General features: G+C 47.8%; 1 long non-coding RNA gene across 2 annotated transcripts; it reads left to right on the forward strand.

Moving 5' to 3' along the window:
* The first annotated feature begins 3,562 nt into the window (after positions 1 to 3,562).
* Positions 3,563 to 7,958, forward strand: LOC119348524. 2 transcript variants are annotated; one of them, XR_005168992.1, is made up of 8 exons: positions 3,563 to 3,916; positions 4,315 to 4,455; positions 4,821 to 4,886; positions 5,104 to 5,237; positions 5,528 to 5,594; positions 5,730 to 6,294; positions 6,894 to 6,981; positions 7,063 to 7,958. It is a non-coding gene; the product is annotated as an uncharacterized LOC119348524 (long non-coding RNA). The 2 variants fall into 2 exon arrangements; XR_005168991.1 differs by having other exon boundaries at positions 3,566 to 3,916; positions 5,730 to 6,981.
* Positions 7,959 to 23,570: the final 15,612 nt, after the last annotated feature.

Raw genomic sequence — 23,570 nt, forward strand, 5'->3', positions numbered from 1 at the left:
TCCACCCTCAGTCCTACGGGCTAACCGTCTATTTGAAGAGACGGGGATTCCCAGATCCAAACCTCACTCTCCCTCCTCGAGCAAGCATCCAACAGAGCGCCCAGAAAAAACCACCCCAACATGGCCGGTCGTCGCAACTCTTCTGCTCGCTCCCCTTGCCCCAAGCCGGGGGACTGGGGAGAGTGTTCAGTTTCCCATAGCCGTTTGGTAAAGTTACAAACCCAAGGGCTCCTCCTGCCAGCGTTCATGGTCCCTGTCCGAGCCGGAGTGGCCACCTATAACGGCGGAGAACAAGCGGAGAGATCCCCCAATCCATCTCTAGAGGAGCGGATATGCTTAATTCCGCATGTGTTAAGGGGCATCGGGTTTCCTATTCACCCGTTCCTTCGTGGCCTTCTGGAGTTCTACGGCCTCCAGTTGCACAACTTTACCCCAGCCTCCTTACTGCATATAGTAGGGTACGTCTCCCTTTGTGAGCTATTTCTAGGCTGCGAGGCTCATTTCAGACTGTGGAAGAAGCTGTTCTGCCTTGTCCCCCGCAACCAGGGAGAATCCCTATGTCAAGTGGGCGGGGCCGAAGTATGGCGTATCGCTGAGACTGGATACCTATCCGGTACTCCCAAGAAGGCACCAGATAACTGGACTTCAGAGTGGTTTTACATCGACGATGCTCCCCTTCCGGATCCAGTCCGGACAGGACTTCCCAAATTCAGTAACACCCCACCGAGGGCACGTCTAAGCTGGCGTCCCCGCGGCCCCCGAGAAGAGGATTCTAGGGAAGTACATTTCCTGATGAGTAGGATAAAGTTACTGCCAAATCCGGACTGACGATAGTTGAGGTGATGGCAATATGCATAATGCGGGGAGTGCAACCGCTTCAATACCGGAGCAATCCCATGTGGCACTACAACGGGACAGACGATGCCACCCGTTGTGGCCGTAAGGGTCCGGACTCCCCCGTCGCACTGGCAAGGATACTGTCCGACATGTGTAAAGGAGAAGAGGAAGAATTCCTTCATATCAAAACGCGAGACGGATTCTCCATGTACAACCCCCCAAACTGGGTAAGTCATCATTTATTTCATCGCTTCACTTATTGTGGCGTACTTTGCTAAAGTTACCTGCATTGATATTTCTGAGCAAGAACTGAGGAGGGACGTGGAAGGAATCTCCAGCCCTTCCCCGCAGGCAGAGGACCCCGAAAGGGCCCTGGATCCGGGACTCGAAGAAGACCCAGATGCGGTCGTGGAGCTTGTCGACGGAATATTTTATCGGGCGAGCCGCGACGGCGCCCCGGTAGCTATCGTAGCTGATTATCCCGGACTATTACCTTCGTCGCGCATAAGCCAAGCCGAAAACTCGATCCTCCGAAGAGGATTCTTTCCTGATGTCACACCTTATCCCTGACATGTCGCGCTTTTATAGAAGGGATGTTCGGAGCGCAGGGCCGAGCCCCTAGGGACCCGCCAGCCACAGGTGCCCGGATTGGGTAGGCTCAAGAGGAAGGCGATTAGAACCGACACGCCTCTACAGATGTAAGGAAACAACTTGTCATGTAATTTGTTGTCGTTGAAGTATAATAGTGCCCTTTGTACATCTTGGCAGGAAGAGGAATATCCGGACAGTATCCGGAGATCCTGCCAACCACGCCTCCACCAGTCGGGCTCCAGGACCAACTCCGAGAGAAGAGGCGGACGTAGGGCCAACGCCGCATAGTCCTCCGATAGAGGACGCAGACATGCTCTCTGCCACAAATTCGGAGGTAGAGAGCGCCATGCATCATCGGTGTCGACGGGCCGTGCTTCGCAACAACATCTTTTCCGAGGAGGCATTTAATGCCTTCAATTCGGGAGACGCATACATTCGAGCTGCTCAAAGCGGACTCGCTTGGGCGGCAGTCCAGTATACCAAAGATATACGGGTAAGAAATCTTGATTAGCATATATATAGTAGTAGCCCCTGAGACTTGAAACGGTTGAAGCAGCAGTTTTAAGTATCAATTCATGCGCAGGTTCTTGTAGATAAGAATGAGCAATTGTCTCGGGAGCTAGAGGAGTGCAAGACTCAACTAAGGGCAACAGTTGCCAAGCTAGAGGAATCCCAGAAGGCGTCATGTGGTAATATTTATCTGAATTTTATGAAAATGCACCAGTTGGCAACTGGCTAGTAGGACGAATTTAACAGAAAGTTCTGTAGACAACACCGGAGTAAATCCGGAGGGCGGCGGGGATGGCGAGTTGCATCTCCAGAGGCAACTAAAGGCCGGTGAGCGCATTCTGACGCAAGTGAAGCATGATAAGAATATGCTCCAAGATGCCAATGTTCGGCTAGACGTGGAATTGAAAGACGTCCGCGCACAGCTGGCGGACTCCGTGAAGGAGAACAGAAGGCTTCACCGCGGCATTTATCGTAAGTGCCTAAACGAACTGTAGTATAGTTCGGCGAGGAAGCATATTGAAAAAGTTATGTCTGCAGGAATGCTGACGGGTTGCCATGAGGAGGAGATGCCCGCTTCTGCAGGTGATTTACCGCAGGACCTCTCACAACTGCACGAGCGAGCTCGACAGGTGATGCAGGGCATTGCACGGTCTTTGTGGCCATCAAGCTCCCTGCCAAAAAGCATGGGGGGGGCTTATGGACATGCTTCAGGGAGCACGACAGCGCTTCCGTTTGTGGAAGATATCAGCCTGCCGGCAAGGTGCAAGAGAAGCATGGGCGATGGTGAAGACGCGCTACACCAAGCTGGACCCGAACCATATGGCCGAAGTTGGATCGGCCGGGCCAGATGGGCAAAAAATTCCCGTGAGTTTGGTATATGACCAGGTGGCGTTAGCCGCAAAGTATTCTCAATAGGATTGTAAGTTAGATAGCCTGTTGGATGGTATAGATGATGAATATAATCAATCCAAATGACTGTGTAATTCGATGGACATAAGTAGCCCCTAGCCGGATTAAAATCATTTGTCGTGGCGGACCTTTTCGCTTCAGCCCCCGGATCCTAAAGTCTGGGGTGTGTCCGAATACCCGCTCGGTTATATAAAACCGGAGTATGCGTGGAGACCAGGCGTAGGGGTCATAAGTGCTTGAACAGACAAGTACCCAACTAGTTATGTTATATTGCATGGTTAGTAAGAAACATCTTCCAGGGAGAATAGTTCCGTTAAGAGTTTCTTTCCCTGGGTAAGCATGTGTCAAGGCACATGTCCGGACTGCGAACCAAAGCGCAGGATACAAAACTTCTGGGGATTAATGTTATAATAAACGAAGACATCTTTTGTTCACCGAGCGAATTTTAACATAAAAGTATGCTAGCCAACTTGCCTTCATGGAGCTCCCTCGATTGGATCGTTCCTGGCCGTTTGATCTGCCCTTTTTACGTGCCCAGACCGTCAGATTTTCATCTTGCGGTCAAACTCTTTTCACCTTGCAGTCGTTTCCACTGGCCAATGACTGGTGGGCTCGCATTGCGCGCTCATTGGTTGGGTGAGCTCTGCCCATGTCCGCGAGAGATTCGCCAATCCGGTCTGCCCGCGCGTCGCGCTCGACCCGCAAAAAGTGCAAAAGGGTCAAAAAAAACCCTAGCCGCCGCCCCTTCTTGTCCAACCCTCGCCCCTCCGCCTCCTCTCCTCCCCACTCCCTCCTCTCCCAGGCCGCCGCCCTCGACACGCCGCCAGGGTGCCATCGACACGTCAGGGATAGGCAGTGGTGGAGCGCAGCCCGAGCCCAGCAGCAGTCCACTCCTAACCCCAAGCAAGAGCGAGCAGCGGATTGGATCAAGGGAGCCCTCGCGGCCACGCCACTGGCGCCTGGATTTGCTAGCCGTCGCCTGGATCCGCCCTAGCCGCCGCCTCGAGTCACCTCCATCGTTGATGTGGGTCAACCCCACCGCTGCCGCCAGGAATCCCATCCCGGCAAGGTAACTTCCTCCAAATCTCTTCTCTCCCTGTTCCTCCTGCCTTGCTCGCTGCGTGTGTGTTCTGTGTGTGCCGCGGGTCGTGCCTCGCATGCCTCGTATGCAGTTCGTGCGAGAAAGCAACCTTACAGCCCTCCCTCCTCCTTTCCATCCACTCTCGTCATGCCTCCTCCCCTTTCTCCCCAGCCGGCGGTGCCTCCTCCCCGTGCGCCCACGGTCTCCCATGCGCTCAACCCGGCCAACCTCAGTCCCCTCACCCTCTGGTCGCCGTCCTCCCGCGCCCTCACCCGCTGGTGGCCCTCCCATGCAACTCGGGCTTGATGGCTGCTTCCCCACCTCGCCCCTTCAGCTCCGCCATCGCCTCCCTCCCTTGCTGATATCCATCTTATCTCTTTTTGCAGGGGGCTTGTCCTTCGGTGGTGGTCATCCGGCGTTTGAGATTGGAGGGAGACTAGGAGACCCTGGCGGAAGCGAGCCTGCTAGCGGAGGCTCCAGGGATGCTAGGTGATAGGGCCCAGTCCATGGACCGGTTGTGCTGCTGGGTGAGCTTATTCACCCTTCTTGTCAACGAGTTGTTCATATCTAGCGAGGTTCCTGCAATTTTTTGTTTATTTTAGTTGGCCGGATGCTCAGATTTAGCTAGGCTTTCATATAGGATTTTTTTACCTTTTAAGTTTGTTGGTTACCTCGGATAAGTTTCTGCAAAGGGGATTTTTGTTTGTTCCTGCTCAGGAGATGCTCTCTAACCTAGCTAGATTCATAAAAAAATTGTTTCCTTTTTTAGCTTGTTTGGTAGCTTGCTCTTTCCTCCTCAAGAAGGGGATCAATTTGCCATGGACCTCCTTTCCCCACTATAAAGGAGGCTTTTGTTCCTTTGCTTGATGTGTTTCCCTCTTTTTGATTGTAGGATTTTCAGGATGAGCCTTCCTACCCAAAATTATCGGATAAATTCAACATATCTGTGGAAATCTAGGTATGAGATGGTTTTTTTCTATCTTGTGTTCTTACATAATTTAATAGCAAAATTACTGAATCATAGAAGTTGTTAGTAATTTTGCCTTTATACTGCATATTAATTCATTCTTTTGGGTAGGTAACTAAACTCCTTTAATTTTACTGAATCATTGAAGTTGTCTTTGCTAACCTGAGTTTTGCTTTGCAACAATTTGATTGCTTGTGTATTTGTGTAGTTTTCTGCAGATTCAGACGACTCTGAATGTTGTTCCATAACTGATGACTCAAAATGATTATACACTGAAACGGAAGCCTTTGGAAAATGAAACAGAAACCTTACTTGAGAGCAGGTAGAGGCGTGGAGCCAATGGTATGCACTTGGATCAATATTCTACAGTTAAACAACATTCATATGTTCTAGCATCTATAGATTTACATTTTCCTTTTAACAGTCTTACATGTAAAAACTGCATCCATTTTGGTATGTGATACTGCAAGTGTAAATTAAGAAAGTAGCCTTTACGGTCTAGCTTCAGTATCTGTAAATCATGATTACGTACATACTACATAAAAAAATAGAGCATCCTTATGCTACCAAATTATTTGCTTGATCTGGCTTGTTGGTTTCTGAATACTCAATTTTGTTCTTCTATTTTATAGGTGATGTTGTTGTTGCCTGCTCTTCTAAACTACTGCTTGTTCATCGTTTGCTGTTTTGCGTATCAAGGTTTGTGCTTCCTCTTTAAGCTATATTTTCTTTTGATTATTGTTTTTCTGCAGTTTTCTTCTCTGTGGCAACGTATTTGGATCATGTTTCTCTCTGAAGCATATTGGTTGTCTGGCCTTATCTTTGTACTAGCAGGAAGGTAACTACTCAAAGCAGTTGGCAAGGCAAGCATTCGATGGAGCTCAAGCGTTGATCTTGAAGGAAGGTAACTACTCAAAGGTATGCACCTATTCATGTTGGAGCAGTTAAGTTTGCAAGGATTTGCTGCTGGAGGGCATGGTATGTGCTCTCAAGAAGTTCTTTGTGATCCGGTGACATCTTTTGGCCTATTGGGCAACTGGACATGATTTATATTGCGAAGTTCAATGTATGGATGACAACTTCCTCTCATATCTGTTATGTATATTTTATATACATGGCTTTCGTGTTCTATCATGTGCGTTCCTGCTGCAGACTTTTGTAGGGAAATTCACCATGAGTTATAATGTATATATTTTCAACTACAGCCATTTTTTTCAAAAGGCAAAATAATTTCTGCATGATCACATGTCATGATTATCTCCATGAAAAATGCTTTAGACAGTACAAAAATGCTTTAGACTGTACAAAATTGTAAAGGAATCATGGGACAGTGTTGTATGTTGCTGCTGAACAGAAGCAGGATGCAACCATAAAGATTTTGTTGGATCACCATTCAGATGTAAGTCCCATTAAATGTCTCTTTATCATTATCTTAAATCACATTCCTTTATAGTTTTCTCACTGTTATATTTGATAATCTTCGATTGTCTGCTTTCTCCATTTTCCAGTTAATTTAATCCCGATAGTAAATTAGTTAGTATTTTGTTTTATCTCTGAAATCTCGAGAAGTACACAAGTTGTTAGGTGTCAGAAAAAGTACACAAGTTGTTAACATTTGAAATTAGATTGTCTTTGACCGAACGAAGCTGTTGAGGAAGAAGGGATAAATAAGTGCCGAGAAGAAGGGATTAGTAAGTTGCTTGATTCATGGGCCGAACTGGTTGCCATACGACTGCTTTGAAATATACATGCATCTAAGTGGCACATAATACTCTCTTTTTTCAAACGCACAAAAACAAAGTTGATAGAAACACTACTCTTTCTAAAATAGTATAAGGCCTCCTTAACAGGTTTTATACATGGTGTTAAGTATACATATGTTCTGAAGGGGTTTTATTGCCTAGCATTTTGAACCCAAGGGGTTTTTCTCTGTCAAATCAGCTTATAAAATTCAGTTTGGTATTACCCAGCAACAAGCTAACCGTGCTACTGGTGAAGGCTTAGCAGGCTTGCAGTGGAGGAAAGGGGTCTGGCAAGCCGTATGGAAAGCTCATTGCCCTCCCAAAGTACAACACTTCTTATGGAGGTTCGCTCATAATAGCCACCCCTTGCTAATGAATATAGAAAGACGGGGTGTGGAGTTGGATACTCATTGCTGCGTTTGCAGATGTCTGTTTGAAGATGGCGGCCATCTTTTCCTTCGCTGTAAGGAAGTCAAAAAAGTTTGGCGAACCACCCAGCTAGAGGGTGTGAGACAGGAGCTGCTTTTATGTCAATCTCCGTTGGAGATTCTTGAAAGTATTTTTGCACAACCGGAAAACATCAAGCTTCAGGTCATATGCCTATTGTGGAAGTGGTGGACTGAGGAATAATATGAGGCATGTAGAACGCAGACTGAAGCCTGAAGAATTTAGTGCACAACTGTCTTTTGATGTTGCTGAATGGTGCCAGTTTTTCACGCCCTCCAAAGCCTGTTATACAGGATACGAGCAAGTGGAAGCCGCCATCTGAGTTCGTCAAGATCAACCTGGACTGTGCATACTATCCAGAATCTGGTACGGGAGGTTGGGGCTGCATGCTAGAGCGCCGCACGGAGATATCCTGTTCGCAGCCGCTGGACCGCTCAGTAACTTGTCTGCACTGTTACAGGCTGAAAGCAATGCGATTTTGAAGGCGATCGACCTTTCAGAAAATTTTGGCATGGGCAAAGTCATCTTTGAAACGGATTGTCTAAATCTGAAACAGGTTGTGTGTTCGGACGCCAGTGACAGAGCAGCTCTAGGAGCTTTATTCAGAGAGGCAAAATATCGTCTCCGTTTGGGTTTCATCGAGTACCGGATGGAGTTCTCTCCCCGAAACTGTAACACACCAGCGCATGTGCTGGCAAGTCTTGGTTCTCGGGAAGTTCAAAGTGACCATACTCTGTGGATCACGAATTTTCCTGCTGATGTAACCCATGCAGCGGCCGGCGATCTTGCCGCGACCACATGTTAATGGAATGCAAGGTGTTTTATATAAAAAAGTATACATGTGTTCTTAGGCAAAAGATATGTATTTTTTTTATATATAGAAGGGTCTAAATTCTTGCCATGCGTACTTGCTCAAATAGAAGAATACTAAAAAATACATATATGTCCAAAACAATGTGGTTCACGACCAAAGTGAAATATGCATGATTTTGAATGGGACTTTATGCTATTAAATTAGAATGTACTCCCTCTGTTTCTTTTTAGTCCGCATATAAGATTTGATGAAAGTCTAACTACACAAATTGAGCAAATTTATTTAAAAATATATGAACATCTACAATACTAAAACTATATAGTATGAAAATACGCTTCATGGTGCATTTGATAATATTGATTTCATATTGTGAATGTTTATATTTTTTAATATAAATTTAGTCAAACTCAACAAAGCTTGACTTTGACAAAAACCTTATATGCGGACTAAAAAAACGGAGGGAGTATATATACATCTCATTATAGACAAGAAAATACCATTGTTTCTTACTAAAGGGGATTAGATTTGTTCCATAGATTTTGTTTCAAATAGACTCTATGCTACCAAATTTAAATGTGTATATACATCTATTATAGACAACAAGCCCCTGTTTGCCTAAACTAAGAGAGATTAAATTTGTTGTTATATGTGCTTGCCCGTAACAAAATCAACTAAATCATGGATTTATTTTCATCGCCAACATGAAATCAGCAGGTCTCTGCACCATTTGGCGCAACGGGTCAACTAGTATTCTCTTAAAGAAACTAGCTTCCGGCTTCACCCAGTCTGAGGTACACATCTGGCTCAACCGGCAGTAACAATCGCAGAGGTGCTCCCCTTATGCCCTAGCCGAATTAACGGGAACGTAGGGCATAAACACAGGAGCCAGGCAACCAAGCTTGGCCACGTCTTAAGTCATATCGATGCATATAATGGTGAAGAAAAGGCACACATGGAAAGAGAAACGCATGTGTGACGGGCAAAGAGCCCTGAAAGTAATTTATATTAAGCTTCCGTATAGGAAGCCCCCAGGTAAAGTTTACACACATAGTGCGGCTGGAATAATCCGGGAATCCGCACTGTATTGAATACTGTGTGTGAAAAGGAAGGGATCGAGAAGGAAGAAAAGGGGGGTGGGGGGGGGACATAATTGAAAAGGGAGGGTTAAGGAGACGAACACTGAGTTCGACGCTAGGCGTAGAATCTCCGGAGTCTGGCCGCGTTCCATGGGTTCGGCTCAAGTCTGTTATCGGACGCATTATGTAAGCGGTACGCTCCTCCGGTGAGAACTTTGTCGATGATGAAGGGGCCTTCCCACTTGGGTTTGAGCTTGTCCTTCTTCTTCTCTGGTAAGCGTAGAACGAGTTCGCCAATATTATAAGTTTTGTCCTGCACTTCCCTGCTTTGGTATCCTCGAGCATGTTGCTGATAGAATGCGGAACGGGCCTTAGCGACATCACGCTCCTCCTCCCGGGCATCCAAATTATCCTGCCGATCTAACTCGGCTTCCTTCTCTTCATACATGCGTACGCGTGGCGAATCATGTATTATGTCGCATGGTAGTACTGCTTCCACGCCGTACACCATAAAAAATGGTGTGTATCCGGTGGTGCGATTCGGCGTGGTCCGCAGCCCCCAGAGTACGAAGTCGAGCTCCTCAACCCAATGAGTATCCGACTCTGTCAAGGATCGCACTAGTCTGGGTTTGATGCCGCTCATGATGAGACCATTTGCCCTTTCGACCTGACCATTTGTTTGAGGGTGGTAGACGGAAGCATAGTCGAGCTTAATGCCCATTTTGCTGCACCAAGCTTTCACTTCATCGGCTGTAAAATTTGAGCCATTATTGGTGATGATGTTGTGGGGGACACCGTATCGGTGTACGACCCTGGATATAAAGTCTATGACTGGTCCGAATTTGGCCGTTTTCATTGGTTTGGCTTCTATCCATTTGGTGAACTTGTCAACCATGACCAATAAGTATTTTTTCTTATGGCTTTCCCCTTTAAGGGGTCCGACCATATCCAGCCCCCAGACCGCGAAGGGCCAAGTTATGGGGATTGTTTGGAGAGCGGTAGGGGGCATATGACTCTGATTGGCGAAGAGCTGGCAACCGACGTAGTGTTGGACAAGGTCCTGTGCGTCTGCTCGAGCCGTCAGCCAATAGAAACCTGTATGGAGGGCCTTGCTGACTAGTGCTCGAGCCGCAGCGTGGTGCCCGCCCAGTCCAGCATGGATCTCAGCCAAGAGCTGCCGCCCTTCCTCTTCGGAGATGCACCTTTTGGAGCACTCCGGTAGCACTTTTCTTATAGAGCTCTCCTTCATGGACTTTGTAAGCTTTAGAACGCCGGACAATGCAGCGTGCTTCGTTTTGGTCTTCAGGGAGCTCCTGCCTATTTAGGTAGGCCAAGAAAGGCTCAGTCCACGGGGCGATGACAGCCATTATTTCGTGGGATGACGATGTTATTTCGGTGGTAGAACCTCCGACTATGTCTGATAGTTCGGAATCTGGGATGTATTCAGATCCGTGCTAGTATTGCCGGATTCCCCTTCCCATACCACGGATGGCTTGAACAGTCTTTCCAGGAATATGTTTGCTGGGACGGGGTCGTGTTTAGCGCCGATGCGGGCAAGGACGTTTGTCGCTTGATTGTTTTCTCGAGCCACATGGTGGAATTCGAGCCCCACGAACCGAGCTGACATTTTAAGGACGGCATTGCGATAGGCCACCATTTTCGGATCCTTGGCATCAAAGTCTCCATTTATTTGTGATATTGCGAGGTTTAAGTCTCCGTGCACTTCTAGGCGTTGAATGCCCATAGAGACTGCCATCCAAAGACCGTGCAACAGAGCCTCGTATTCGGCTGCATTGTTGGAGTTTGTGTATAATATTTGGAGGACGTATTGGACCGTGTCTCTGGTGGGAGAGGTCAGGACGACGCCTGCTCCCAATCCGGCCTACATTTTAGAGCCGTCAAAGTGCATGATCCAGTTAGAGTACGCGTCGTACTCTTTAGGGAGTTCGGCTTTCGTCCATTCGGCGACAAAGTCAGCTAATACTTGCGACTTGATAGCCCGCTGAGGCTTGTATGTTATGTCAAATGGAAGGAGCTCGGTGGCCCATTTGGCGATCCGGCCCATGGCATCGCGGTTATTTATTATGTCGTTTAGCGGTACTTCGGAGGCCACCGTAATCGAACACTCTTGAAAGTAGTGTCGTAGCTTCCGGGATGACATGAAGACCGCGTACGCTATTTTTTGGTAGTGTGGGTATCGGGCTTTGCATGGGGTGAGGACTGTGGATACGTAATAAACCGGCTTCTGTAGCGGGAATTTGTATCCGTCAACCTCTCGTTCAACGACGAGTACTGCGCTTACAACTTGATGTGTTGCAGCTATGTACAACAGCATAGGTTCGCCGATAGTTGGCGCTGTTAGGACTGGATTACTGGCCAATAAGGTCTTTATTTCATCTAGTTCGGCCGTGGCTGCGTCCGTCCACACGAAGTGTTTGGTGCGCTGAAGGAGGCGATAAAGAGGCAATGCCTTTTCTCCTAATCTGGAGATAAAGCGGCTTAAAGCAGCCACACATCCAGCTAGTTTCTAGATGTGTTTGAGGTCTGTTGGTATAGCCAACTATGACAAAGATCGGATTTTTGCCGGATTAGCTTCAATTCCTCTATTGGAAACGATGAAGCCCAACAGTTTTCCAGAGGGGACGCCGAAAACGCATTTCTCCGGATTCAGCTTGACGTCGTATGTTCGTAAGTTGTCGAACGTAAGCTCAAGTCATCAATTAGGGTTTCGATGTGTCTTGTTTTTACGACTACGTCGTCCACGTATGCCTCCACTGTTTTGCCGATTTGCTTTTCCAGGCATGTTTGAATCATGCGTTCATAGGTTGCTCCGGCATTCTTAAGCCCGAAAGGCATAGTGTTGAAGCAGAAAGGGCCATATGGCGTTATCTAAGCTGTTGTAGCTTGGTCGGACTCTGCCATCTTTATTTGATGGTATCCAGAGTATGCGTCGAGGAAACACAGCGAGTCGTGTCCGGCTGTGGCATCGATGATTTGATCGATGCGAGGGAAGGGAAAGGGATCCTTGGGGCAAGCCTTGTTAAGGTCTTTGAAGTCGACGCACAGGCGCCAGGATTTGTCCTTCTTTGGTACCATTACCAGGTTCACCAGCCAATCCGTATGTTTGATATCTCTGATGAATCCGGCCTCAAGTAGCTTGGCTAGCTCCTCCCCCATGGCTTGCCGTTTGGTCTCCGAAAATCGCCTTAGGGTCTGTTTAATAGGTTTGTATCCCTTCAGTATGTTGAAGCTGTGTTCGGCCAATCCACGTGGGATGCCCAGCATGTCCGATGGGCGCCAGGCGAAGATATCCAATTCTCGCGCAAGAAGTCACGCAGTGCGGCGTCCATAGCGGGGTTCAACCGTGTCCCGATGGAAGCTGTCTTTGTGGGGTCCGTTGGGTGGACTTGGAATTTGACTATCTCATCTGCGAGTTTGAATGAGGTGGACTTGGGTCGCTTGTCGAGTATGACATCGTCCCTGTCCACGGTGGCGTGTAGCATGGTTAATTCTTCTGCCGCTAGGGCTTCGGATAATGCTTCCAAGGCCAGCGCTGCGGTTTTGTTTTCGGCACGGAGTGCAATGTCCGGATCACTAGCTAGAGTGATGATTCCATTGGGTCCGGGCATTTTAAGCTTCATGTACCCGTAATGGGGTATGGCTTGAAAGCTCGCAAATACGTCCCGCCCTAGAAGGGCGTGGTATCCACCGTTGAAAGGAGCCACTTGGAAGGTGATTTGTTCGGACCTGTAATTCTCTGGGGTACCGAATACCACATCGAGTGTGATTTTTCCCGCATACCGTGCCTCCCGACTAGGGATTATTCCCATGAAGGTCGTGCCACTTTGTTCAATGCGGCTTTTGTCAATCTCCATCTTCTTGAGTGTTCCTTCATAGATTAGGTTTAATCCGCTTCCGCCGTCCATGAGTACTTTAGTGAGCCGAAAGCCATCCACTATTGGGCTGAGGACCAGAGCGGCCGGCGCCCGGACGGACTGGAATTGGGGTTCGTCACTGGCATTGAAGGTTATAGCAGTGTCGTTCCACGGATTTACTTTTGCCACATGGCAAATTTTAGTTGAGCTTCGATGCGCTCGCTTGCGCCTATTGTTTGAGGCGAAGGTCTCGAAGACTGTCAGCACCGTATTATGTTCCTTGGCGGGATGTGGTTCTGCTTTATGGCTCTCGAGGAGATCCTCGCCAGTCTTAGCTACCTGCCGGCGTATCCAACATGCTCTAAGGCTATGGGTCGGCGTTGCATCCGGCGTGCTGTGAAGCTTACACGGCCCGTTAAGCCATTCCTTACGGTTCCATGCCCTGGGGCGGGTTTTGGTTTTTTGGGAATTGAGTTGGTCGACTTACGAGAGTTCGGCCGTTTAGTTCGGACAAAGGTTCCAGTGAGGGCCGTGTTGGAAATATGCCCTAGAGGCAATAATAAAAGGATTATTATTGTATTTCCTTGTTCATGATAATTGTCTTTATTCATGCTATAATTGTATTATCCGGAAATCGTAATACACGTGTGAATACATAGAACATAATATGTCCCTAGTAAGCCTCTAGTTGACTAGCTTGTTGATCAACAGATAGTCATGGTTTCCTGACTATGGACATTAGATGTCGTTGATAACGGGATCACATCATTAGGAGAATGATGTGATGGACAAGACCCAATCCTAAGCATGGCACAAGATCGTGTAGTTCGTTTTGCTAGAGCTTTTCCAATGTCAAGTATCTTTTCCTTAGACCATGAGACCGTGTAACTCCCTGATACCGTAGGAGTGCTTTGGGTGTACCAAACGTCACAACGTAACTGGGTGACTATAAAGGTGCACTACAGGTATCTCCGAAAGTGTCTGTTGGGTTGACACAGATCGGGACTGGGATTTGTCACTCCGTATGACGAAGAGGTATCTCTGGGCCCACTCGGTAATGCATCATCATAATGAGCTCAAAGTGACCAAGTGTCTGGTCACAGGATCATGCATTACGGTACGAGTAAAGTGACTTGCCGGTAACGAGACTGAATGAGGTATTGGGATACCGACGATCGAGTCTCGGGCAAGTAACGTACCGTTTGACAAAGGGAATTGTGTACGGGGTTGATAGAATCCTCGACATCATGGTTCATCCGATGAGATCATCGAGGAGCATGTGGGAGCCAACATGGGTATCCAGATCCCGCTGTTGGTTATTGACCGGAGAGCCGTCTCGGTCATGTCTACGTGTCTCCCGAACCTGTAGGGTCTACACACTTAAGGTTCGGTGATGCTAGGGTTGTATGAATATGAGTATGCAGCAAACCGAAAGTTGTTCGGAGTCCCGGATGAGATCCCGGATGTCACCAGGAGTTCCGGAATGGTCTGTAGGTAAAGAATTATATATAGGAAGTGCAGTTTCGGCCACCGGGAAAGTTTCGGGGGTCACCGGTATTCTACCGGGACCACCGGAAGGGTCCCGGGGGTCCACTGGCTGGGGCCACCTATCCCGGAGGGCCCCATGGGCTAAAGTGGGAGGGGAACCAGCCCCTGGTGGGCTGGTGCGCCCCCCTGGCCCCCCCTCTGCGCCTAGGGTTGGGAACCCTAGGGGAGGGGGCGCCTCCACTTGCCTTGGGGGGCACTCCACCCCCCTTGGCCGCCCCCTAGAGATCCCATCTCTAGGGCCGGCGCCCCCCTGGGAGCCTATATAAAGGAGGGGGGGGGGGAGGGAGGGCAGCCGCACCTGAAGTTTTGGCGCCTCCCTCTCCCCTTGCTACACCTCCTCCTCCCGTAGTTGCTTGGCGAAGCCCTGCCGGAACTCTACTGCATCCACCACCACGCCGTCGTGCTGCTGGATCTTCATCAACCTCTCCTTCCCCTTGCTGGATCAAGAAGGAGGAGAATTCATCCGCTCCGTACGTGTATTGAACACGGAGGTGCTGTCCGTTCGGCACTTGGTCATCGGTGATTTGGATCACGGCGAGTACGACTCCATCATCCTCGTTCTCTTGAACGCTTCCGCTCGCGATATACAAAGGTATGTAGATGCACTCCTATCACTCGTTGCTTAGATGAACTCATAGATGGATCTTGGTGAAACCGTAGGAAAATTTTTATTTTCTACAACGTTCCCCAACAGTGGCATCATGAGCTAGGTCTATGCGTAGTTCTCTATTGCACGAGTAGAACACAAATCTATTGTGGGCGTAGATCTTGTCAACTTGCTTGCCGCTACTAGTCTTATTTTGCTTCAGCGGTATTGTGGGATGAAGCGGCCCGGACCGACCTTACACGTACGCTTACGTGAGACAGGTTCCACTGACTGACATGCACTAGTTGCATAAGGTGGCTAGCGGGTGTCTGTCTCTCCCACTTTAGTTGGAGCGGATTTGATGAAAAGGGTCCTTATGAAGGGTAAATAGAAGTTGACAAAATCACGTTGTGGTTATTCGTAGGTAAGAAAACGTTCTTGCTAGAACCCAATTGCAGCCACGTAAAAGATGCAACAACAATTATAGGACGTCTAACTTGTTTTTGCAGCAATTGTCTTGTGATGTGATATGGCCAGAAGTTGTGATGAATGATGAATGATATTGTGATGTATGAGATCATGTTCTTGTAATAGGAATCACGACTTGCATGTCGATGAGTATGACAACCGGCAGGAGCCATAGGAGTTGTCTTTATTTTTTGTATGACCTGCGTGTCATTGAAGAACGCCATGTAAATTACTTTACTTTATTGCTAAACGCGTTAGCCATAGAAGTAGAAGTAGTCGTTGGCGTGACAACTTCATGAAGACACGATGATGGAGATCATGATGATGGAGATCATGGTGTCATGCCGGTGACGAAGATGATCATGGAGCCCCGAAGATGGAGATCAAAGGAGCTATATGATATTGGCCATATCATGTCACTATTATATAATTGCATGTGATGTTTATTATGTTTATGCATCTTGTTTACTTAGAACGACGGTAGTAAATAAGATGATCCCTTATAACAATTTCAAGAAAGTGTTCTCCCCTAACTGTGCGCCGTTGCTAAAGTTTGTCGTTTCGAAGCACCACGTGATGATCGGGTGTGATAAATTCTTACGTTCACATACAACGGATGTAAGACAGTTTTACACATGCAAAACACTTAGGGTTAACTTGACGAGCCTAGCATGTACAGACATGGCCTCGGAACACAGAGACCGAAAGGTCGAACATGAGTCGTATGGAAGATACGATCAACATGGAGATGTTCACCGATGATGACTAGTCCGTCTCACATGATGATCGGACACGGCCTAGTCGACTCGGATCGTGTAACACTTAGATGACTAGAGGGATGTCTAATCTGAGTGGGAGTTCATTAAATAATTTGATTAGATGAACTTAATTATCATGAACTTAGTCTAAAACCTTTGCAAATATGTCTTGTAGATCAAATGGCCAACGCTCATGTCAACATGAACTTCAACACGTTCCTAGATAAAACCAAGCTGAAAGATGATGGCATCAACTATACGGTCTGGGTCCGGAACCTGAGGATCATCTTCATAGCTGCCAAGAAAGCATATGTCCTAGAAGGACCGCTAGGTGAAGCACCCATCCCAGAGAACCAAGACGTTATGAACGCTTGGCAGTCACGTGCTGATGATTACTCCCTCGTTCAGTGTGGCATGCTTTACAGCTTAGAACCGGGGCTCCAAAAGCGTTTTGAGCAACACAGAGCATATGAGATGTTCGAGGAGCTGAAATTGGTTTTCCAAGCTCATGCCCGGGTCGAGAGATATGAAGTCTCCGATATGTTCTATAGTTGTAAGATGGAGGAAAATAGTTCTGTCAGTGAGCACATACTCAAAATGTCTGGGTTGCACAACCGCCTGTCCCAGCTGGACATTAACCTCCCGGACGAGGCGGTCATTGACAGAATCCTTCAGTCGCTCCCACTGAGCTACAAGAGCTTTGTGATGAACTACAATATGCAGGGGATGGTGAAAACTATTCCTGAAGTATTTTTAGTGCTGAAGTCGGCAGATGTAGAAATCAAGAAAGAATATCAAGTGTTGATGGTCAATAAAACCACCAAGTTCAAGAAGGGCAAGGGCAAGAAGAACTTCAAGAAGGACGACAAGGATGTTGCCGCGCCCGGTAAGCCAGTTGCGGGGAAGAAGTCAAAGAATGGACCCAAGCCTGAGACTGAGTGCTTTTATTGCAAAGGGAAGGGTCACTGGAAGCGGAACTGCCCCAAATACTTAGCGGACAAGAAGGCCGGCAACACCAAAGCAGGAGCTGCGGAATAAGCGGAGACTGGCGAAGGAAGAGGTGACGATGCGCGTCGGGAATGGTTCCAAATTGATGTGATCGCCGTCGGCACGCTGCCTCTACATTTACCCACGGGATTAGTTTTAAACCTTAATAATTGTTATTTAGTGCCAAGTTTGAGCATGAACATTGTATCTGGATCTCGTTTGATACGAGCTGGCTACTCATTTAAATCCGAGAATAATGGTTGTTCTATTTATATGAGAGATATGTTTTATGGTCATGCCCCGATGGTCAATGGTTTATTTTTAATGAATCTCGAACGTATTATTACACATATTCATAGTGTGAATACCAAAAGATGTAAAGTTGATAACGATAGTTCCACATACTTGTGGCACTGCCGCCTTGGTCACATTGGTGTCAAGCGCATGAAGAAGCTCCATGCTGATGGACTTTTAGAGTCTCTCGATTATGAATCATTTGACACATGCGAACCATGCCTCATGGGCAAAATGACCAAGACTCCGTTCTCCGGAACAATGGAGCGAGCAACCAACTTATTGGAAATCATACATACCGATGTATGCGGTACAATGAGCGTTGAGGCTCGCGGAGGATATCGTTATGTTCTCACTCTCACTGATGACTTGAGTAGGTATGGGTATGTCTACTTGATGAAACACAAGTCTGAGACCTTTGAAAAGTTCAAGGAATTTCAGAATGAGGTAGAGAATCAACGTGACCGAAAGATAAAGTTCCTACGATCAGATCGTGGAGGAGAATATTTAAGTCACGAATTTGGTACACACTTAAGGAAATGTGGAATTGTTTCACAACTCACACTGCCTGGAACACCTCAGCGTAACGGTGTGTCCGAACGTCGTAATCGCACTCTATTGGATATGGTGCGATCTATGATGTCTCTTACCGATTTACCGCTATCATTTTGGGGATACACTCTAGAGACAGCTACATTCACTTTAAATAGGGCTCCGTCTAAATCTGTTGAGATGACACCGTATGAATTATGGTTTGGGAAGAAACCTAAGCTGTCGTTTCTAAAAGTTTGGGGATGCGATGCTTATGTCAAGAAACTTCAACCTGAAATGCTCGAACCCAAGTCGGAAAAATGCGTCTTCATAGGATACCCTAAGGAAACCATTGGGTATACCTTCTACTTAAGATCCGAGGGCAAGATCTTTGTTGCCAAGAACGGATCCTTTCTGGAAAAAAAGTTTCTCTCGAAAGAAGTAAGTGGGAGGAAAGTAGAACTCGATGAAGTACTACCTCTTGAACCAGAAAGTAGTGCAGCTCAGGAAAATGTTCCTGTGGTGCCTACACCAACTGGAGAGGAAATTAATGATGATGATCAAGGTACTTCGGATTAAGTTGCTACTGGACTTCGTAGGTCCACAAGGACACGTTCCACACCAGAGTGGTATGGCAACCCTGTCCTGGAAATCATGTTGTTAGACAACGGTGAACCTTCGAACTATGAAGAAGCGATGGTGGGCCCAGATTCCAACAAATGGCTTGAAACCATGCAATCCGAGATAGAATCCATGTATGAAAACAAAGTATGGACTTTGACAGACTTGCCCGATGATCGGCGAGCGATAGAAAACAAATGGATCTTTAAGAAGAAGACGGACGCGGATGGTAATGTTACCATCTATAAAGCTCGACTTGTCGCTAAGGGTTATCGGCAAGTTCAAGGGGTTGACTACGATGAGACTTTCTCTCCCGTAGCTAAGCTGAAGTCCGTCCGAATCATGTTAGCAATTGCCGCATACTATGATTATGAGATATGGCAGATGGACGTCAAAACAGCATTCCTTAACGGACATCTTAAGGAAGAACTGTATATGATGCAGCCGGAGGGTTTTGTCGATCCTAAGAACGCTAACAAAGTATGCAAGCTCCAGTGATCCATTTATGGGCTGGTGCAAGCATCTCGGAGTTGGAACATTCGCTTTGATGAGATGATCAAAGCATTTGGGTTTATGCAGACTTATGGAGAAGCCTGTGTTTACAAGAAAGTGAGTGGGAGCTCTGTAGCATTTCTCATATTATATGTAGATGACATACTCTTGATGGGAAATGATGTAGAACTTTTGGACAACATTAAGGCCTACTTGAACAAGTGTTTTTCAATGAAGGACCTTGGAGAAGCTGCTTACATATTAGGCATCTAGATCTATAGGGATAGATCGAGACGCCTCATAGGTCTTTCACAAAGCACATACCTTGATAAGATTTTGAAGAAGTTCAAAATGGATCAGTCCAAGAAAGGGTTCTTGCCTGTATTGCAAGGTGTGAGATTGAGCTCGGCTCAATGCCCGACCACGGCAAAAGATAAAGAAGAGATGAGTGTCATCCCCTATGCTTCAGCCATAGGATCTATTATGTATGCCATGCTGTGTACCAGACCTGATGTAAACCTTGCCGTAAGTTTGGTAGGAAGGTACCAAAGTAATCCCGGCAAGGAACACTGGACAGCGGTCAAGAATATCCTGAAGTACCTGAAAAGGATAAAGGACATGTTTCTCGTTTATGGAGGTGACGAAGAGCTCGTCGTAAAGGGTTACGTCGACGCTAGCTTCGACATAGATCTGGATGACTCTAAGTCACAAACCGGATACGTGTATATGTTGAATGGTGGAGCAGTAAGCTGGTGCAGCTGCAAGCAGAGTGTCGTGGCAGGATCTACATGTGAAGCGGAGTACATGGCAGCCTCGAGGCAGCGCATGAGGCAATTTGGGTGAAGGAGTTCATCACCGACCTAGGAGTCATACCCAATGCGTCGGGGCCGATCAAACTCTTTTGTGACGACACTGGAGCTATCGCCCTTGCCAAAGAGCCCAGGTTTCAGAAGAAGACTAGGCACATCAAGCGTCGTTTCAACTCCATCCGTGAAAATGTTCAAGATGGAGACATAGATATTTGCAAAGTACATACGGATCTAAATGTCGCAGATCCGTTGACTAAACCTCTTTCGCGAGCAAAACATGATCAACACCAGAACACTATGGGTGTTTGATTCATCACAATGTAACTAGATTATTGTCTCTAGTGCAAGTGGGAGACTGTTGGAAATATGCCCTAGAGGCAATAATAAAAGGATTATTATTGTATTTCCTTGTTCATGATAATTGTCTTTATTCATGCTATAATTGTATTATCCGGAAATCGTAATACACGTGTGAATACATAGACCATAATATGTCCCTAGTAAGCCTCTAGTTGACTAGCTTGTTGATCAACAGATAGTCATGGTTTCCTGACTATGGACATTAGATGTCGTTGATAACGGGATCACATCATTAGGAGAATGATGTGATGGACAAGACCCAATCCTAAGCATAGCACAAGATCATGTAGTTCGTTTTGCTAGAGCTTTTCCAATGTCAAGTATCTTTTCCTTAGACCATGAGATCGTGCAACTCCCGGATACCGTAGGAGTGCTTTGGGTGTACCAAACGTCACAACGTAACTGGGTGACTATAAAGGTGCACTACAGGTATCTCCGAAAGTGTCTGTTGGGTTGACACGGATCGAGACTGGGATTTGTCACTCCGTATGACGAAGAGGTATCTCTGGGCCCACTCGGTAATGCATCATCATAATGAGCTCAAAGTGACCAAGTGTCTGGTCACGGGATCATGCATTACGGTACGAGTAAAGTGACTTGTCGGTAACAAGACTGAACGAGGTATTGGGATACCGACGATCGAGTCTCGGGCAAGTAACGTACCGTTTGACAAAGGGAATTGTGTACGGGGTTGATTGAATCCTCGACATCATGGTTCATCCGATGAGATCATCGAGGAGCATGTGGGAGCCAACATGGGTATCCAGATCCCGCTGTTGGTTATTGACCGGAGAGCCGTCTCGGTCATGTCTACGTGTCTCCCGAACCCGTAGGGTCTACACACTTAAGGTTCGGTGAAACTAGGGTTGTATGAATATGAGTATGCAGCAAACCGAAAGTTGTTCGGAGTCCCGGATGAGATCCCGGATGTCACGAGGAGTTTCGGAATGGTCCGGAGGTAAAGAATTATATATATGAAGTGTAGTTTCGGCCACCGGGAAAGTTTCGGGGGTCACCGGTATTCTACCGGGACCACCGGAAGGGTCCCGGGGGTCCACCGGGTGGGGCCACCTATCCCGAAGGGCCCCATGGGCTGAAGTGGAAGGGGAACCAGCCCCTAGTGGGCTGGTGCGCCCCCCCTCTGCGCCTAGGGTTGGGAACCCTAGGGGAGGGGGCGCCTCCACTTGCCTTGGGGGGCACTCCACCCCCCTTGGCCGCCGCCACCCTAGAGATCCCATCTCTAGGGCCGCGCCCCCTGGGAGCCTATATAAAGGAGGGGGGGGGGGAGGGAGGGAAGCCGCACCTGAAGTTTTGGCGCCTCCCTCTCCCCTTGCTACACCTCCTCCTCTCGTAGTTGCTTGGCGAAGCCCTGCCGGAACTCTGCTGCATCCACCACCACGCCGTCGTGCTGCTGGATCTTCATCAACCTCTCCTTCCCCTTGCTGGATAAAGAAGGAGGAGACGTCATCCGCTCCGTACGTGTGTTGAACGCGGAGGTGCTGTCCGTTTGGCACTTGGTCATCGGTGATTTGGATCAGGGCGAGTACGACTCCATCATCCCCGTTCTCTTGAATGCTTCCGCTAGCGATCTACAAAGGTATGTAGATGCACTCCTATCACTCATTGCTTAGATGAACTCATAGATGGATCTTGGTGAAACCGTAGGAATTTTTTTATTTTCTGCAACGTTCCCCAACAAGCCGTACTATCCCAAAATTCTGTTTGGGTTTTCCAGGCACATTCCATCGCACAGTACTTTTGTACTATGGTTGCTAAGTCTGTAAAGTGCACTATGTCACGACGACTTATAGCATTAAGGAGTCCTTTGTTCATGCAGTTCCTGCAGAAAATAGAGACTACGTCCTCCTTGTGGCAGTCCTTGACCTTATTAAGAGCAAGGAGGAATCTGGCCCAGTAACGATGTACCGTCTCCTGGTGTTCCTGCCAGACACAAGAGAGACGGATTAAGTCCGAGCGGGCGTTGTTGGCTGTTTTGATCCGATCTGACGCCCGGGGGCACGGGAAGTGTCAAGCCTGACAGTTCGGGATCTGGAGTATTACCTAATCCCTTTGGCCTAGCGCCCGATTCTAAGTCCGGGACCTGGGTCACGTATTCCTTTGGGTGGGTGTTCGGCTCACTGAGTTCGGTGATCCGGACATAATTCGTCCTCAAAGTTGAGGAGCAACCCACGTGTGGTTCCTCCACTACTGCTATCTCATGGGTGGCCGACGGGGATCTAATGTCCCTCTAGTCGGGTTTAAGCCCAATCCGGTCGTAGTTCGTAGCGACTCCCAAAGCGGCGATGCGATCCAAGAGCTCGTTAAGAGTGGAGAGCTCCATCGGATCCATCTGTTCAGCAAGCTCCGAATCAATGCGAAGGTTATGTGTGATGACCCGAGAGGCCATCGTCAGCGTGACAGCCGATGGGGCGGTCATAACGAAGCCGCCAAGTCGGAGAGTCTGGCCTACAGCCAGCGCTCCCCCACAGGTGATGTCGTGCTTGACAATGAGATGAGCCATCGAGCCTTTGCAGCAGTGACACAGAGGAGCTCTCAATGAAAGCACCAATGTCGGTGTCAAAACCGGCGGATCTCGGGTAGGGGGTCCCGATCTGTGCGTCTTAGGCTAATGGTAACAGGAAGCAAGGGACACAATGTTTACCCAGGTTCGGGCCCTCTCGATGGAGGTAAAACCCTACTTCCTGCTTGATTAATATTGAAGATATGTGGAATACAAGAGTAGATCTACCATGAGATCGTAGAGGCTAAACCCTAAGAGCTAGCCTATGATGGTATGATTGTAAATGTGATGGGCCTTCTAAGGACCATCCTCTCCGGTTTATATAGACACCAGAGAGCTAGGGTTTACATGGAGTCGGTTACAAGGAAGGAAACATAATATCCGGATCCCCAAGCTTGTCTTCCACGCAAAGGAGAGTCCCATCCGGATACGAGTTGAAGTCTTGAGTCTTGTATCTTGACGCTTCTATAGTCTGTACGATGAATATAGTCTGGCTGTCCGGATACCCCCTTATCCGGGACTCCCTCAGTGACGTCCACATCAGTAGGAGTTGCTGCTGCTTTAGCTCTCGCTCGCGCTGCTGCTCTGCTCTTTCTCTCGGTCCCCTGCCTGGTCTGCTCTTGCTCTCGGTCTCCTGCCTGGTCTGCTCTTGCTATTGCTCTTGCTCGCACTGCTGCTCTCGCTCTTGCTCTTGCTTGCGATGCTGCTCCGATTTAGCTACACTTCAGTCGACTGAATCGACTTTT

Source organism: Triticum dicoccoides, chromosome 1B (assembly GCF_002162155.2).
Source record: "Triticum dicoccoides isolate Atlit2015 ecotype Zavitan chromosome 1B, WEW_v2.0, whole genome shotgun sequence".
Taxonomy (NCBI): Eukaryota; Viridiplantae; Streptophyta; class Magnoliopsida; order Poales; family Poaceae; genus Triticum; species Triticum dicoccoides.